Source organism: Mus musculus, chromosome 13 (genome assembly GCF_000001635.26).
Source record: "Mus musculus strain C57BL/6J chromosome 13, GRCm38.p6 C57BL/6J".
Classification (NCBI taxonomy): domain Eukaryota; kingdom Metazoa; phylum Chordata; class Mammalia; order Rodentia; family Muridae; genus Mus; species Mus musculus.
In genome coordinates, this window is record NC_000079.6 from 117,513,978 (window position 1) to 117,531,690 (window position 17,713).

A 17,713-nucleotide genomic window follows, 5' to 3' on the forward strand; every position below is an offset into this window, starting at 1 on the left:
GGGTTCTTGTCAAAATAGCTAATAAGACAGAATTAATACATGAAATACTAATGACACTTGAAAGAACACAATTGTGAGATGATGTTCAAAATCAGGGATATATTAAGGAACTACAAAGTTAAGTCAGGAAGTGCTTTACAGATTTAATTTCTTCGGAGGAACTAATGATAGTTGTAGTCAGAGTAAGCATATTTAATTTATTTTCTATATGAATGATAGTCTAAGGTGAAGAGAAACCAAAAGGATAAAAGATATATATTTGTCTTTAAAGAAATGAGTACTAGTGGGTTATAGAGTCACACACATGTCCACAGATCACAGAAAAGGCAGATTTAAAGGCAGTGCTGAAAGGGACCACCCTCCAGTATTCCCGATGGAATGTTTACATCAGTTGCCCATGTTCATTCTCAGTTTTATGCCCTCACTCACGCTAGGATGGAAACCAGAAGAGCTACGGCAGAAGGAACTACCTAAGGGCAGCTGTGAGAGTGGGCATTCTATAGGCTCAGTGTATTGCATGGGAAGAAAGAACCTTGGTTCCTTCATTAGATTTAGGCCTATAGGAGTCTGCTCTATTATTTTTTTAAATTTAATATCTTAAAATTATATATGTATATGTATATATGTGTATATATATGTATATATATGTATACACACACACGCACATATATATACATATATATATATATATATATATATATATATATATATATATATATATACATACATACACACATACATACACACACATACATACACACACATATAGATATATATAAAACAGTCCATGGAGTAAGTGCAAAAATCTTTTTTTACTAGGAAGTAAAAAGGGAACATTTCCAAGGTAAGTGAGCAATGGAGAGACAAATGGCCAAGTGTAAGTAATTTGAAAGAGGAAATAAAAAATTGGGGAGTTCTAATTAGGGATATAGAAAGGACATTAATTCATAAAAATGAGGGAGTAGACTAAGTAAAAGTAAGGATTTCTGAAAAAGTCTTAAGAGATAATATGAATAGCCACCTATTTAAAAAATACCCATATACTGTATACAAAATTTTCCCATCTTGACTGACAATGCTCCCCTGATCCAAGAGCCATAGATCATCTAACAAACAAACAAACAAACAAACAAACAAACAAACAAACAAACCAGGTGTGAGAAGCCCTCTTTTGAGTTGTTTGCCAGGACTGCCAAAATGACTCTCTAAACATTACAAGTTATTGCTACTGTCCTTAGTTGCCTCCCAGAAGTGAAAGTTAAATCCTTATTGTAGAAACTGCCATACACTTCAGACACAGTGTTCAGAGACTCTGAGCTGGAGCTGACCTGAAAGTCTCCTCTCTGAGGACTAAATTTCAGGGTACCAGAAGAAGGGAAGCAACTACCTGGCCATGACTTCTATTGAGTACCATAGCAACCAGAAGGACATGATAACCCTGAGGAGGGTACAGCAGTGGGACTCATATTTTGACAATAGGCAATAGCTCTCTAATTGTACTTGAGGCCTTCTCAACAAGAGGGCATTCATGCTGGTTCCAAAACCTAGCCAATTACACAGTGTTAATGAAGTCACTAGTCTTGGATGAGACTCTATATCTGCCACTTTAGTAAATCAGAATACAGTCATAACTACATTCTAAATATTTGTCCTTTTACCAGAATGAAGTTGCCATCCCTAATTAAGGAACTTTTGCTTTTGAACAAGTGGAGGCTATTATAGAAAAACCACTCAAGTCAAAAAGCAGTTATGATGCCCAGCCCCTAGTGATACATTTATAATAAAATTCCTGCACCTAAGATTCGAGGATCATTACAGAAGAGATGGTAAAAAGGTGGAAGGTACAAGCTAGAGAAAGAGAGTTTGTTATGAGGTTGTGTTTCCCCAGCGCAGTGTCATTACACCTATTAAATCTCACTACTATGTCGTTGAAACATTAGCTGAACAAGAATAACACCAATAGACATGCTAATGTGAATCAGGGAAAGACCATGAGGACTCAATCTTACACAAAGAATTACAAAGAACTATGTAATGCTTCGGATGGGAGAAGAAATAATCTCCAGGAAAGAGCACACCATTTAGGTACGCAATAGGAAACGGTCAGCCCTCAAAACAAGCGTGTATATATTACACAAAAGGAGCATGTTATATTTATGTATTTAAGGACAGAAACATATGTAACAACAGAACAACAATTAATATTAATAATAAAAGAAGCCACAAATTGGAAAGAAAAAAAAAAGAATATGTAACTGAGTTTGGAAGAAAATGGTGTGATTATAATCTCAGAAACATAAAAAAATTAAAACTATTTTCAAACAACTTAATTTATTATATTTTTCCCCCAAACACTTCCCACTTCATCCCCACCCACTTAACTTCCTGTTCTGTCTTTTATTTCTCTCTGTTTCTTTCTTTGCCTCTGTCTCTCTCTGTTTCTGTCTCTCTCAAAAAGCAGTCATATAGTAAACTAAACAAAAGCAAACCCTCAAAATATTAAAAAAAAACAAACCCAACTGAAACATGAAATAAATGTACACTTGAAACATGGAATTCAGTTTTTGCTGGCCAACTACTCCTGAACAGTCATGAAATGAACTGTAGCAAGAGGACAGTGTACAGTTGTAGGTAGGTACAACCATCAACTTGTCAAGGTACAGTCAAGTCTAGGCTGCACAGATCACTTTTGGTTTACTGTCGTTTATTACATAGTCCTAATAGAATTCTGTTACAGTTTTATGAATTATAATATAATGGCCTTCTTTGTGTACACAGTGGGATTAAATCATGATTATCAGTCACTGAATCAGGTAGTGATGACTGAGGGCAGATACAAGGCTGGTAAAGAGAACTGAGAAAGAAATGAGAGGATTGAACAAGGAAGACATGCAGAGTAGAAGCCAAATAGTGACTTCAGTAAATGCAGTTTACTGATTAGACACTGTGATCCAGGTATCTGTCTACATCTATGGACCATGAAACAGCTAGTACTCAGATGACCAGATAATATCAATATCGGTTTAACTATCCAAAACATAATAGGACAATATACACAGCATATCTTTCTGGTTAAGAAGGGATCCAGCTCAAGGGGAGGCCCCAAGTCCTGACACTATTACTGATACTATGCTGTGTTTTCAGACAAGGCCCTGTCATGGTTGCCCTCCAAAAGGCCCAACAAGCAGCTGACAGAGTCAGCTGCAGATATTTCCACCCAACCAATGGACAGAAGCTGCTGAACCCTGTGGTCGAATTAGGGAAAAGCTGGAAGAAGCTGAGGCGGAGGGTGACCCTGTAGGAGGACCAGCAGTCTCAACTAACCTGGACCCTCAGGATCTTTCAGACACTGAGACACCAGCCAGGGAGCATACTTCAGCTCACATGAGGCCCCCAACACATACAGCAGAAGACTGCCATGTCTGGGTTCATTCATAGAAGATGCACATAACCTTCAAGAGACTTGAGACCCCATAGACTGAGGAGGTCTGGTGGGGTGGAGGTGGGGGTGTGGGGATACCCTCTTGGAGATGGTGGGAGGTGGTATGTGGTGAGGAACAGTTAGAGGGTGAACTGAGAGGGGGATAAAGTCTGGATTGTGAAAAAAAATAAAGAATAATAATAAAAAAGAATAACAGTCCTAAATAAACTTATATGGACACTAGTAGTGGGAAAAAACCACAGTGGAAAAGTGACAAGGTTAAACACTACTAATGTATTTTTCATTTATTTTTCATTCTATTGACAAGCCTATAATTTAATTATTATGAATTTTCTTGTGTGTTTCTAGGCATCATAAATATGTGCATAACTATGAAGAATTCCTTGCTCTTTAGAAAGCCCTTGTCATTTTATTAGACAGATGTGGACACATGTGACTTATGTCACAGATGTTATTATACCATGTGGGAAAGACATAAAGGGACAACGTGATGAAGCTCACATGTAAGGAATATGAAAATGTTCTAGCTTGTGTATGCTGGCAGAAGATATTCAGCTAGCCCTGTTTTCTTTTTCGTTTTCATTGGGAAACAATAATCTGCACATAAAGAGGATGCATATTGTACATATATTTTCATTTATATTTATTAAGAGATCATATATAAATAAGAAGGGTCAAATTTTAGAAAAGTGGTATTTGAGATATCTTGGCATTCAGAAGCTGTTTGGGCCATAATTGTGTCACTACATCAGAACAGTAACTACTGATGGTGTGTAATGAGATTACATATATTTAATGAAATTTTTCCAAAATTAAATTTGGATATTGAAGATTTTTCAAAAACTTCTTTTCCCATGTTAAAATTAAGGAATTATCAAATATAAAATATATTCAATTGTTTTACAACAGTACAAGGTGGTGGACTTCTGCAGGAATGGATTATATAAAGATATTCCATTGTAAAAAAAAAAAGTAGTATTATTGTTACAAGGGCAGAAAAAGGAGGCATATAGATATATTCACAATCAACAATGATAAGTGATATATTGATGTCAGACAGATGGACATACACATAGAGTAAACTGTAATAAATTAAAGACCCCATATCTCTGAAGTCTTTGCTGGCTGACATGCAATTATAGTTCCTTGGAGCTGTGATTAATTACTTCTACCACTCCCTTAACTTTCATTATAATTATCCTAATAGCACTTATTTCTGATTGCTGTATACTGTGTAGGAGGATAATAGAAATGAAAGTAGGATGAATTTTCTGCCTGAGGCTGCGTGAGACAAAGAAAAATTTTAAATACCATTTTGTTATATATGCTTGAGTTTACAACTATTGTTTCTCTGGCCCAGAGAAAACTCGTGAGTTCTCATTCTTGTTTCACTTCTCTCTACTTACCATCAATTGAAAAACAGATTTCTTCAGCTGTTTGGAATTAGATGCTGCAACTCTGGAGATCTTTACTCTTCCCATCCTGCAGTTGGCTTCCCAAAATTTCCGTAACTGAGTTCATACTAAAGAGTGTTCTAGTGCTTTTCCTAATTAGTCCCCAGTTATCCATCAGTAGAGCTTACACATCATACATTCAGTGTTGAAATATCTTTCTAATAAAAGTATTGGTTACATAAGAACTCTGACTTAAATCTTTTTCATAAACATCGAACTTCAATTGTTATAAAATTTGATTATTGATAAAAGATCACAGGTGCCCAATGTTGTCCCGTCAGTTGCCCAGGACCGTAACCAAGTCTATGCTCCGTCTAGATTTTGCTCTTTCTAGAAAAGCACTTGCTTTAAACATATGTCTTAATTTATAAGAATTATAATTAAAATAATACTTGAGCCTTTTATCAGTTTTAGGGAGGTACATACCAATTTTACAGAAAAGAAAATGTAGACATAGTGCTTTTAAATCAGCAGCACAAATGGACTTGTTTAAAAAATTATTTTCCCTGTGATTTATGTAGCATAATGATGTTTAGATTCCAAACCTAAGAATTCCTTACTAAGATTATATGTTTAGTAACAAATAAGCTAATAATGTATGATAATTTAATTCCCAGTGACGATTTGATATTCCAGGCATTAATAATCACCTCTTCTTACTTGTTGAGTTTATTATTAATTAGCCGCCAAACTCATGTCTATAATGAACATTCCTTCTTAAGTATATCATAATAAAATAATGATTTTTGTTTTTTCTCTCTTGAAGGCATTTCTCCTGAAGCTGTCTGTCCTCTTGATTTGCACTACTGTGGATGACCTCTGTTCTTTCTGCACAAATGTCAGACTGGAATGTATTTCCTCTGGCATGGGTCAGAGCCTTTGTACCCTGAAGCCTTCGCCTTTCACTTGATTTCCTTTTGTCCTTGTTCTGTCGGAGTGATCACGACTCCTGACAAAGGATTCAGGGAAAAACTTTTTGATAAAACACATGTCTAATAAAATAATCTTTAACAAATGACAGTGATACTATTTTTGTAACTCTACTTTATATACTTTTCCTTCAGAACTATGAAAGCATTTTTCATTAATTTTCAAATTTTAACATTGTATAGCAAAATACAATACCATTCTACTTCTTCATTATCTTTCTGGATATTGGCTAGTAGTTTTATTCTTCTCAGAAAAGAGGATAATTCTTAGGAAATTTAATAGTTAGCAATATTTTAAAATGTCACTGCAATATAATTATAACAAAATCTACTACATTACATGAAACCTCCTTTAAAAAGTTTTCATTTTTATTCAATTTAATAAAAAGAATTGAAGATGGTACTGAGATCTCCTCCACTTACTCACAACTGATTATGTACTAGTGGATACTTATTTTAAACTTTGGCTGACCTCAAGCTGTATTACAGAGCAATAATGATAAGAACTGTATGGTACTTGTACAGAGACAGGCAGGAAGATCCATGGAATAGAATTGAAGACCCAGAAACGAACCCACACACCTATGGTCACTTGATCTTTGACAAAGAAGCTAAAACCATCCACTGGGGGGGAAAAAACAGCATTTTCAACAAATGGTGCTGGCTCAGTTCGAGGTCTGCATGTAGAATGCCAATTGATCCATTCTTATCTCCTTGTAAAAAGCTTATGTTCTAAGATCAAGAATTGACAAATAGGACCTCATAAAATTTCAAAGTTTCAGTAAGGCAAGGGACACTGTGAATAGGACAAAACAGCAACCAACAGATTGGGAAAAGACCTTTATCAATCCTACATCTGATAGAGGGCTAATATCTGATATATTCAAAGAACTCAAGAAGTTAGACTCCAGAGAATCAAATAACCCTATTAAGAATGGGGTACAGAGCTCTCGACTTGGGAAAATCGAATGGCCAAGAAGCCCCTAAAGAAATGTTCAGCATCCTTAGTTATCAGGGAAATGCAAATCAAAACAACCCTGATAACTACCTCACACCAGTCAGAATGGCTAAGATTAAAAACTCAGGTGACAACAGATACTAGCAAGGATGTGGAGAAAGTGGAACTCCTCCATTGTTGGTTGGATTGCAAGCTGGTACAACCAGTCTGGAAATCAGTCTGGCGGTTCCTCAGAAAACTGGACATAGTATTACCTGAGGACCCAGTTACACCACTCCTGGGCATATACCCAAAGATGCTCCAACATTTAACAAGGACACATGCTCCACTGTGTTCATAGCAGCCTTAATTATCATATCCAGAAGCTGAGAAGAACCCAGATTCCTTCAACAGAGGAATGGATACAGAAAATGTGGTACATTTACACAATGGAGTACTACTCAGCTATTAAAAACAATGAATTCAAGAAATTCTTAGGCAAATGGATACAACTAGAAATATCCTACTGAGTGAGGTAACCCAGTCACCAAAGTACACATATGGTATGCACTCACTGATAAGTGGATATTAGCCCCAAAGCTCTGAATACCCTAGATACAATTTACAGACCACATGAAGCTCATGAAGAAGGAAAACCAAAGTGTGGGTGCTTCGGTCCATCTTAGAAGGATGGACAAAATACTCATGGGAGCAAATACAGAGACAAAGTGTGGAGCATAGACTGAAGGAAAGGCCATCCATAGACTGCCCCACCTGGGGATCCATTCCATATACAGTCACCAAACCTAGACACTATTGTGGATGCCAAGAAGTGCTTGCTGACAGGAACCTGATATAGCTGTCTCCTGAGAGGCTCTGCCAGAGCCTGCCAAATAGAGGCAGATGCTCACAGCCAAGCATTGGACGGAGCATAAGGACCCCAATGGAAGAGTTAGGGGAAGGAATGAAGAAGCTGAAGAGGTTTGCAACCCCATAGGAAGAACAACATCAACCAACCAGAGCTCCTAGAGTTCCCAGGGACTAAACCATCAATCAAGGAGTACATATGGAAGGACACATGTCTCTAGCTGCATATGTAGCAGAGGATGGCCTTGTTGGCCACCAAAGGGTTGGTCCTGTGAAGGCTTGATGCCCCAGTGAAGGGGAATGCTAGGGCAGGGAGGTGGGAGTGGGTGGATGGGTGGGTGCATACCCTCCTAGAAGCAGGGAAATGAGGAATGGGATAGAGGGTTTCAGAGGGGCGGGGAAAAAGGGAAATGGGATAACATTTGAAATGAAAATAAAGAAAATATTCAATAAAAATTAAACCTTGGCAATAATTCACTACACAGTTTGATAATCTCCTGGATTTTTAGATGATCGTGGGATACTGTGTAGTTTTCACACACTTCCTCATTATAGGTATTTTAAAACGTCATGTTCTTAACTTTCTAGCTCCAGGAAGCTGTTCTAGCATCTTATGTGTATTTTCTTTTTCCTTTTAGGAATTGTCTATTTCTTCTGAGATTTCTGGCTCCTTTACTGATGATAAGAATTGAAGCCTGTCTAGACAGTAGACAAGCTCATTTCTGCTGGTATAGCATTATCTATAATTTATAGAAAGACAGACAGAAATCATAAATTCTCACACATATCTATGAACTTTTCCAAACTTGCATATTTTCTGTGCTCATAAATACTCAAATTCACCTTAATGTCTCCAAATGTGACCTATTGCCATGCATGCGAGTCTTCCTATCTAATTCTGCCAATTTCTATTTCCTAAGTTAGGACATGCTTTTTGCTGTCTGCTATTCATTGGTTCAACTGATGAATTTCAGTCAATACATGGCAGGGTCAAAATGTTAGTCCATAGTCTTCTGAAAATCAAATTTATCAGCAAGAGCTCAGTGCTTGAATACTGCATCCATGTTCAAATAATTTCTAAAGTTACCTAGATTAAAATCCAGCATGCTCCCCTCTTCCAAATAAGATTTAATCCTAACCAAAACCAAGTAAAGTTTCATAGCTCATTCTGCATTTCCCCTTAGGAGGCCCCACTTGTCTGAATAATCTTTCACATTTGCATCTCATTTATGCTCCAAACTTACAGACCCAAAGTAGGATTTGTACCCATTATTATGCTGTTATACGGTATGATTAACATCTTGCAAATATCTTTTGTGTATTTCTCCCTGACTACTAGTCTCTGAAAGCATGCTTTGAAAGAGGCATCTCTATAGTTTGCTCATTTAACAATGTTAAGGAACTGAAACTACTGTGTCAATTTCGGACTGTTTTCTTTCACTTAGCCAAATATATGTTATTGTCATTCAATTATGTATTATTGTGGCTCAACTATTTTAGTGACAAATATAACTTGATGTTATTGATATACACATTTTTTCAGTTACTTATTGAGTGACATTGCGTGTGTCTATTTGAGTGTGTGTGCATGTGTGTATACACTTTGATGGCAGATTATATGTGTCCATTTTATTGATTGATTGACTGATTGGAATTTTGTAAGAATTCTTTATAGAATTTCCATCCCTCCAACCCTCCCCACTTTCTCAAATAATGAGCTCTTCTTCAGTCATTGTTATACATATATAGAAAGAGAGAGGTGGGGAGATAGGGGAAGAGGGAGAGAAAGAGAGAGAGGGGGAGGGAGAGGGGAGAGAGGGGAAGAGGATGAGAAAGGACAGAGAGACAAATCCAGAGCCTGGTGAGCCCATAGCTTGTTGCTTATATGTGTTTGTTTGGACTGCCAACTTGGGATTAGTTAACCTATCAGAAGGGTGATAGAGATGTTTCTCACTTTCTAAGTTGCAATTAATTGCCCATAGATCTTCATCTAGGGGTAGGGCTTTATGAAATTTCCACCACCAACATTGTCAGGCCAATTGGTGTTTTATAGGTCATGTTTAGGGAACCCCCCATAACTGTTGCGATTTTGTGGGAATAGTTTCCCTGTTATACGTGGAAGATACTATCTGGTTGTAGACCTTTTGGTCCTTTTGGTTCAAACAGATTTTTCTCTACTTCCTCTGCAATGTTCCCTGAGCCTTAGATGTAAGTGTTGTGTTGTAGATATTTCATTACGTTTGGCATTTCATGGATGGGTGTTCTCTATATTTTGGCTACTGCAAAAAGAAGCTTCTATAATTTCCTGTAGTTATAAGGACATGTATTTAGAATAGCATTGGAGCTATACTGGTTTAAGCAAGTGTTAGAAATAGGTCCTTCTCTAGACTTCATGATTTCAAACCTCTGGGTAGTGGACTAGATTTACTAGCCATGAGTACTCTCTTAAATAATGGATCTCAGATGGATAATGGTTATTGCCTTGATATAAGTGCCCCAGTTACACCCATGAGGGCATTTCACAATGTTAGTTATTGTCGACCTTCATATGTTTTACTGCTATATGCAATTGTTGCTGGATTTTTCTCCCTATGTAGCCTCCATTGCACCTTCAAACACAATGAGAATTGGTCCTCAGGAAGGAACTTCCAGGTCGGTGCAACTTGATTCCTTCCATTCCAGTGTTTGAAACGTGTGGCTTCTTCAACAAGAGGTTTGAATCTTTAAGCTTTTGGAGACAAGAGCAGCAGCAAACTTGGTAGTTCCCCGGTTGTTTAGTTATTACAGTTAAGATTATATAAATGACTTTGTTTAAATTTCATGTGAATATAAGTGTTTAAATTGATGCAGCAAATATCTAGCAGCCCCTGCTAATACAAAACTGATCACTATAATAATGTGATACCATACTTGTCCACAGTTAGTACTGTCAGAGTTTTGAGTAACATACAATTCAATGGTATTCTACTGTTTTTAATCTTCAATTTATAACTGAGAAATGATGTTGGCTACAATGCCAGGCACTTATTTGCAAATATGTATTCCTTGATGAAGCATCCACTTTGATACTTTTCAAATTTATAAATGTATCCTGTTCTTTATGTTTAGTTTTAATATATAGTTTTGGCATAATATAAGATTGTAGATTTATACTTTTCAAATTTTTTCTTTATGTCCTTGGCTTGCCTCTCACTTATTTCTCAGTACTTCTTGGCTATTCTAAACATGTTGTCATCTCATACTTTTAGAACATGTTTTTGCAATATCTTCCAAAGATGTTTTCTAGAATTAATTAGAACATAAAGAATAAATTGGTAGGACTTAGCATCACAACATAAAATGACTTTCTACATAAATATTCAACGGTTACATTTTTCAGTTTCATATTTCTGTAAGAAACACACACACACACACACACACACACACACACACACACACTCATATATTCATGTCTAGCTAAATTAATCTTGCTTCATTTTTTGGGTGCTTATTTGACGGTTTTCCAAATTCCAATTATTTATTGATGTTATATAAAATAATTTTGCGTGGTAACTTATTATCCATAGATTCTAACTGTTTTTCTGGATGCACCAAATGTCTCTCAATCTAGTGTTCTTTGTAGGTTTTGGCTCTCAGAATACACTCTGGATTTCCCCTACCCCTCTGCTCCTATCTCTCCTCTATTCTTTTCTGGGGAACTGATTTCACATAGTTACGAACTTGTTCCTTCCCTCTCTGCTTCCATGTTCCACAGATTAAAAGCTTGTTTCAAATTTGTTATAAATATTTTAGTTCACTAAATTATGTTCTTTTTTCCTTAAGTTTGTTTTTTTAAAAAGGAACAATTATTTAGTGGTAAAATCACACTTTAACCCAAGGAGCTGAAGGGGTCTGCAACCCTATAGGAGGAACAACAGTATGAACTAACCCGTACCCCCAGAGCTCCTGTCTCTAGTTGCATATGTAGCAGAAGATGGCCTAGTCGGACATCATTGGGAGGAGAGGCCCTTGGCCTTGTGAAGATTATATGCCCCGGTACAGGGGACTACCAGGGCCAGTAAGCAGAAGTGGGTTGGTTGGGGAGCAGGGCGGGGGGGGGCAGGATATAGGGGACTTTTGGGATAGCATGTGAAATGTAAATAAAGAAAATATCTAATAATAATAATAATAATCATACTTTATCAAGAAAAATTTAAAACCTAAAAATTGATGATATTGATTGAATAAACATACCTCACATAATCAGGTCTTTTATTTTCTATTTAGCTTTTATTTGTCTATTACAAAATATATCTACTAAGTCTTTTAAAATTTCCTAGTAGGATAGCAGTATTAGTGTTCCTTGAGGATATTAACAGTTTCTGAGATAGCTTCTCTAAGTCAGCAATTCTAAGACATTAGTAGTAATACACAAGCAAAAAGAAAGCCAGACACAATGGAGATTAAACATGAATTAGGGCACCTACATTATTACTCAATTTCACTGTCATTTTTCAGATGAATCGGAGAAAAGCATCTCATTTTCTCACAAGTCCATTTTCTATCTATAAAATAGGAAATCCATCAGTGTTTTCCAGATGATATTTTTCATAAATCAGGTTTATGTACAAAGAATGAAAAATATGCCATAAATTCAATGTACTCAGACAAATTGTCCTAATTCCAGGCTCATATTATAGATCATTTTGAAAACAGATATCAACTTTGCAGATTAATATGTTTTCTTTTATAGGAAATCACATAATTGAGCCATTTGTTCAGCAATGTCAAAATGAATTTTATCCTGTAACATAGCATATAGCTACTCTGCTGGCATATATGAAATATTTTATTAAAATAAACTCATATCTTTGGACAATTACAGCCAGTACTTAAGAATCCTATTTATTAAATATAATAAACATACAAAAGAAAATATCAGAACTGGCTAATTTTAAAGAGCTGTTTATCTCTAGTTAATTCATTACCTGAAAACTTAAAATAATCTTACTGGTTATCCCTGTATGCTGTTACCCTTCTGAAACAGCTTGTAAATTTATCTACATTAATATAATAACCCATTATTTTTAAAATAAGTAGTTTTAAAGTTTTCTCCCTGAAATATGAAATTTACAACAAAATTACGAATGCGCCATAGACTTTCAGTGTCACCTTAAAAGGAATATGGACTACTTTCAATTGCTTCATGGTATTTCCACAGGGGATTCTGGGTAAACCCTGTTCTCAAATGTATTATTGCAACTTAAAAACATTGGTAGTATCTGCCTCTGAGCTGCCTAGATACTATTTCTTGATGGTTTGGTTTTGCTGTTTGGTTCTTCTGTGGTTGATATTTGAAGGTCCCCTGCAGGCATTTTCTCGAGATGCATTTTATTGTATTCTATTCTCTCACCCATGCAGAACATAAACAATCATGAGAATCTCACAAAGAATCATGCTTCTTAACCCTTATCCCATGACTTGTGGTTCTATTCTTTCTCTGACTTGCAGAAATGATGTCAGAGGAGAGATTCTTATAGTCGAAGTGCTTGGTCTTCTTTGAAAACTCATTGTTCTGTGTGCACTCTGTCAGTTCACTAAAGAGAATTGTTGGCTATATTTTGGGGTGACACACACTCATCACTTTCATCGATTTCATCTTCTTTCCTGAGCAAAAACAATGCAGCTGGTATTAATTTTTAATCTTCAGTGCTGAAATGAATGCATATTCCACAATATTCCTACAACAAAATGAAAAAAACACTCCCCTCTTTTCATTTACAGTGCTGGTCCCATGCCCCTGACATATATATTGCAGTGGTCTGCTTAGTATGGGCTCAGTGGGAGAAGATGTGCCTAATACTAGAGAGAATTGAGGCCCCAGGGACCGGGGGGTGGGGGGAGAGGTCTGGTGTTGGGGGAGCATCCTCTCTCGGAGCCAGGCAGGAACAGGAATGCAATGAATAACTGTGAGAGGGGGGACCAGGAGGAGGCAATGACTGGATGGTAAATAAATAAAATTAAAAAAGAAATATAAGAAGAAAAAGAAGACAAATTATTCCTACTTGTAATTGTTTTAAATCCACAAAGAAGCAACAGAAAACTATTTATTTATTTATTTATTTATTTATTTATTTATTTATTTATTTTAGAAAATAAGAGTATAGTTTATTCTGAAGCCATTTTGAGTGACTGTGGTCCAGGAACACAGATGACAGTTACCCCAGATTCTATGTCCCAATGTGGACACAATTTCACAGTTTTACAGAACAAAGAAAGTCAAAATCAAGGAAAATTTAGTTGGATGACATTTGTAGCCTTGGGTTGGTAGAAGCTAAGAATCTACTAAGTTAGTAAATTTCAAAAGATTTTTATCTATTAGTCACAGAATGTTAGTTCTGACACAGAGGTGGGTAAGGTATGGGTACTGGGAGGGGTCTCACTAAAACTAGCCCAAGACAAGGTAATTAGCCTCTTAGCCTGCAACATTCCACTCTATCCATGGTATAACAGGAGAGAATATAAAATCAACATATAAAAATCAGTACTTTCTCTAGAGACCAAGAAATAAACCCCCAAGACAGATTAAAAGCAGACAAATATTGTCATCCACAAAGTTTCTAATTTTAAGAAATAAAACAGGATGAGGTGGCAATGCCTGTAATCCAAAGAAATGGAGGCAGTAGGGTCAGGAGGTTAAGACAGACTTCATCTTGTACACAACCTGACCTGCATGAGATCCCGTTTCAAAATACCAAATAAATAAACAAATATGTAATCAATAAAGTGAGATGAATAAAAATAATAGATAAGATTACACTATCCAAAATGCAAAAGTTTCCTTTTTAAAAATTCATTAATTGGTTTATTTTACATTCCATATTTTATTCCCCATTCCCCATCAACCCTCTGCTCCACATCCCACACCTCTTCCCCTGTCTCCATGTGGATGTTCCCAACCCCCCACTCCACCTGACTTCTAAATTCCCTGGGGCCTCCAGTCTTGAAGGTTAAATGTATCATCTCTGAATGAACACAGAGCCAGTAGTCCTCTGCTGTATGTGTGTTGGCAGCCTCATATCAGCTGGTGTATGCTGTCTGTTTGGTGGTCCAGAGTTTGAGACATCTCGGGGGTCCAGATTAATTGAGACTGCTGGTCCTCCTACAGGATTGCCCTCCTCTTCAGCTTCTTTCAGCCTTTCCCTAACTCAACAACAGGGGTCAGCTGCTTCTGTCCATTGGTTGGGTGTAAATATCTGCATCTGACTCTTTCAGCTGCTTGTGGGTCTTTCAGAGGGCAGTCATGATAGATCCCTTTTTGTGAGCTCTCCATAGCCTCAGTAATAGCGTCAGGCCTTGGGACCTCTGCTTAAGCTGGAGCCCTCTTTAGGCCTGTCACTGGACCTTCTTTTCTTCAGGCTCTTTTCCATTTCCATACCTGTTATTCTTTCAGATAGGAACAATTATGGGTCAGAGGTGTGACTGTGGGATGCCCCAACCTACAGATTGGGAAGAAATCTTCACTTACCCTACATCTGATAGAGGGTTAATATCTAAAATATATAAGAAATCAAGAAGTTAATCACCAAAAAACCCAAACAACCCAATCAAATAATGGGGTATAGAACTAAACCAAGAATTCACAACTGAGGAATCTCAAATGGCAGAGAAGTACTTAAAGAAATGTTCAAAGTCCTTAGTGATCAGAGAAATGCAAATCAAAAGGACTCTGAGATTCCACCTTACATCAATCAGAATGGCTAAGATCAAAACCTCAGGTGACAACACATGTTGGAGAGAATGTGGAGAAAGAGGAACACTCCTCCATTGTTGGTGAGGCTGCAAGCTGGTACAACCACTCTGGAAATCAATCTGGAGGTTCCTCAGAAAATTGGAAATAGATCTACTTGAAGACTCACCTACACTACTGTTGGGAATATACCTCAAAAATGTCCCACCATGCCGCAGGGACAATCTTCTACTGTGTTCATAGAGGCCTTAGTTGTGATATCCAGAACCTTGGAACAACCCAGATGTTCCATGACAGAAGAATGGATACAGAAATGTGGTTCATTGACACAATGGAATGCTACTCAGAAAAAGAGCTTTCTGTGAAAACTTTTCACAGACTAAAGAGGAGTTCCAAAGAGGCTTCTGAAGTTAAGAGTGAGAACTGCTCTCACAGAGGATCAGAGTTCACTTTAGAGCACCTGATTCTGCTGGCCCACAATGGCCTGTAGCTCCAGCTCCCGTGCTATATTCATATGCACATACTCAAAAATAGTCTCACAAGTAGTTTCACACACAAATTTTTTTTAAAAAAAGGGTTTAAAAATGTATACAAAGCTATTGAAGAATGCATAGATATAATGGTTTTAAATTCTCAAAAATACATAAATCCTAGAAAATGGCAATATTACCAAACAAAATCAGCCTATAAATGCAATGTAATCAAAATTTAATAAAGCTTTATAGAATTAGAAAACATTTCCAAAAATTCACATATAATTTCAAAGGACCTCAAGCAGCCAAGTAAACCTCAACAGAAAGAACAACAACAGAGCATCACGTCTCAAACTAAGTTTCATACCTGTAGTATCCAGAAGAACATGTTTATGAGAGAGAGAGAGAGAGAGAGAGAGAGAGAGAGAGAGAGAGAGAGAGAGAGAGAGAGAGAGAACAGATGTATAGAATGGAGGACCCAGAACCAAATCCACACATTCACAACATTTTTTTCTTTGATAGTGGTAAAACATACACTATTAAAAAAAAAAAAAGAGAACCTTAGCAAACAGTACTTGGAAAACAGGATGTCAACTGGCTCAATAACAAACATAAATCCATATTACCCACCCTGTAAAGCAGTCAACTCAAACAGGATCAAAAACTGGAAAGTTTGAATACACCAGGAGAAGACGGGAAAACACTCTAAGATGAAGTCAAGGGCGGGCAGTGCAGATAGGACAGCAGTGACTCAGTAAAGAACACTAACAAACAGGGACTGTGTGAGCTCATGCACAGCACAAGAAACAGCAGAGTGAAGAGACGTCCCACAGAATTTTACCAGTTGCCTATCTGTGATTAATATCAAGACTTTAAAAAGAACTGAAGAATTCAAATAAAGCAACTACAAAGCCAAAGGAACAGTTTTCAAAAGAAAGAGACATTACCAATAAACATTTGAAAAACTTCCACGCTTATCTATAAGGGACATACAAATTACTCTAGTCATACTGCCAAACATCAAAGAAGTGGTAGGTTGTAAGAACAAGAGAATAGAAGAATGCTATGAGATTGTAAACTCACGGAGACACGATTGAAATCAGCGTAGTGGTTCTTCAAAACAGTGAAATTCTATTTTCAGCTACCCCACTTCGGGATATTTACCAAAAATAATTAAATGGTAATATCCCTACACACCCAGTCAGACTTACTAAAAATAATTAAATGATGCCACCCAGCCAGGTTTATTACCACACTCTTCACAATACCTAAGACATGGACCAACCTAGATATTCACTGCAAAATGATTAGTTTATGAAAATTGCCTACATAGCCACAATGCAATTTTATTTTGTTATAAAGAAAAATGAAATTTTGACCTTAATGATAACTATGGATGGAACTATTGATCATTATAAATAAAAAATTCAGACAAATACTGAATATTTTCTTTCATATACAAATCTATCAGATCTATCTATCTATCTATCTATCTATCTATCTATCTATCTATCATCTATCTATCATCTATCTATCTATCTATCTATCTATCTATCTATCTATCTATCTATCTATCTATCTATTTATCTATTATCTATCATCTGTCTACGAATCATCTATTTTAATCTATCAATCATCTATCTATATTATCTATCATCTATTTATCTATTATCTATGTATATCTATCGATTATTTTTATCTATTAATCATCTATCTCAATAAATAATTTATAGTCTATCATTTATCATCTACATATCTATCTCTGTCATCTATCTCTACCTTTCTGTCTGTTGGCCTGCCTGTTTGTCTCTGTTTGTCTGTCTGTATCCTATTTATAATCTACCACATATCATCTATTACTTCTCTATTCATACGCATATGT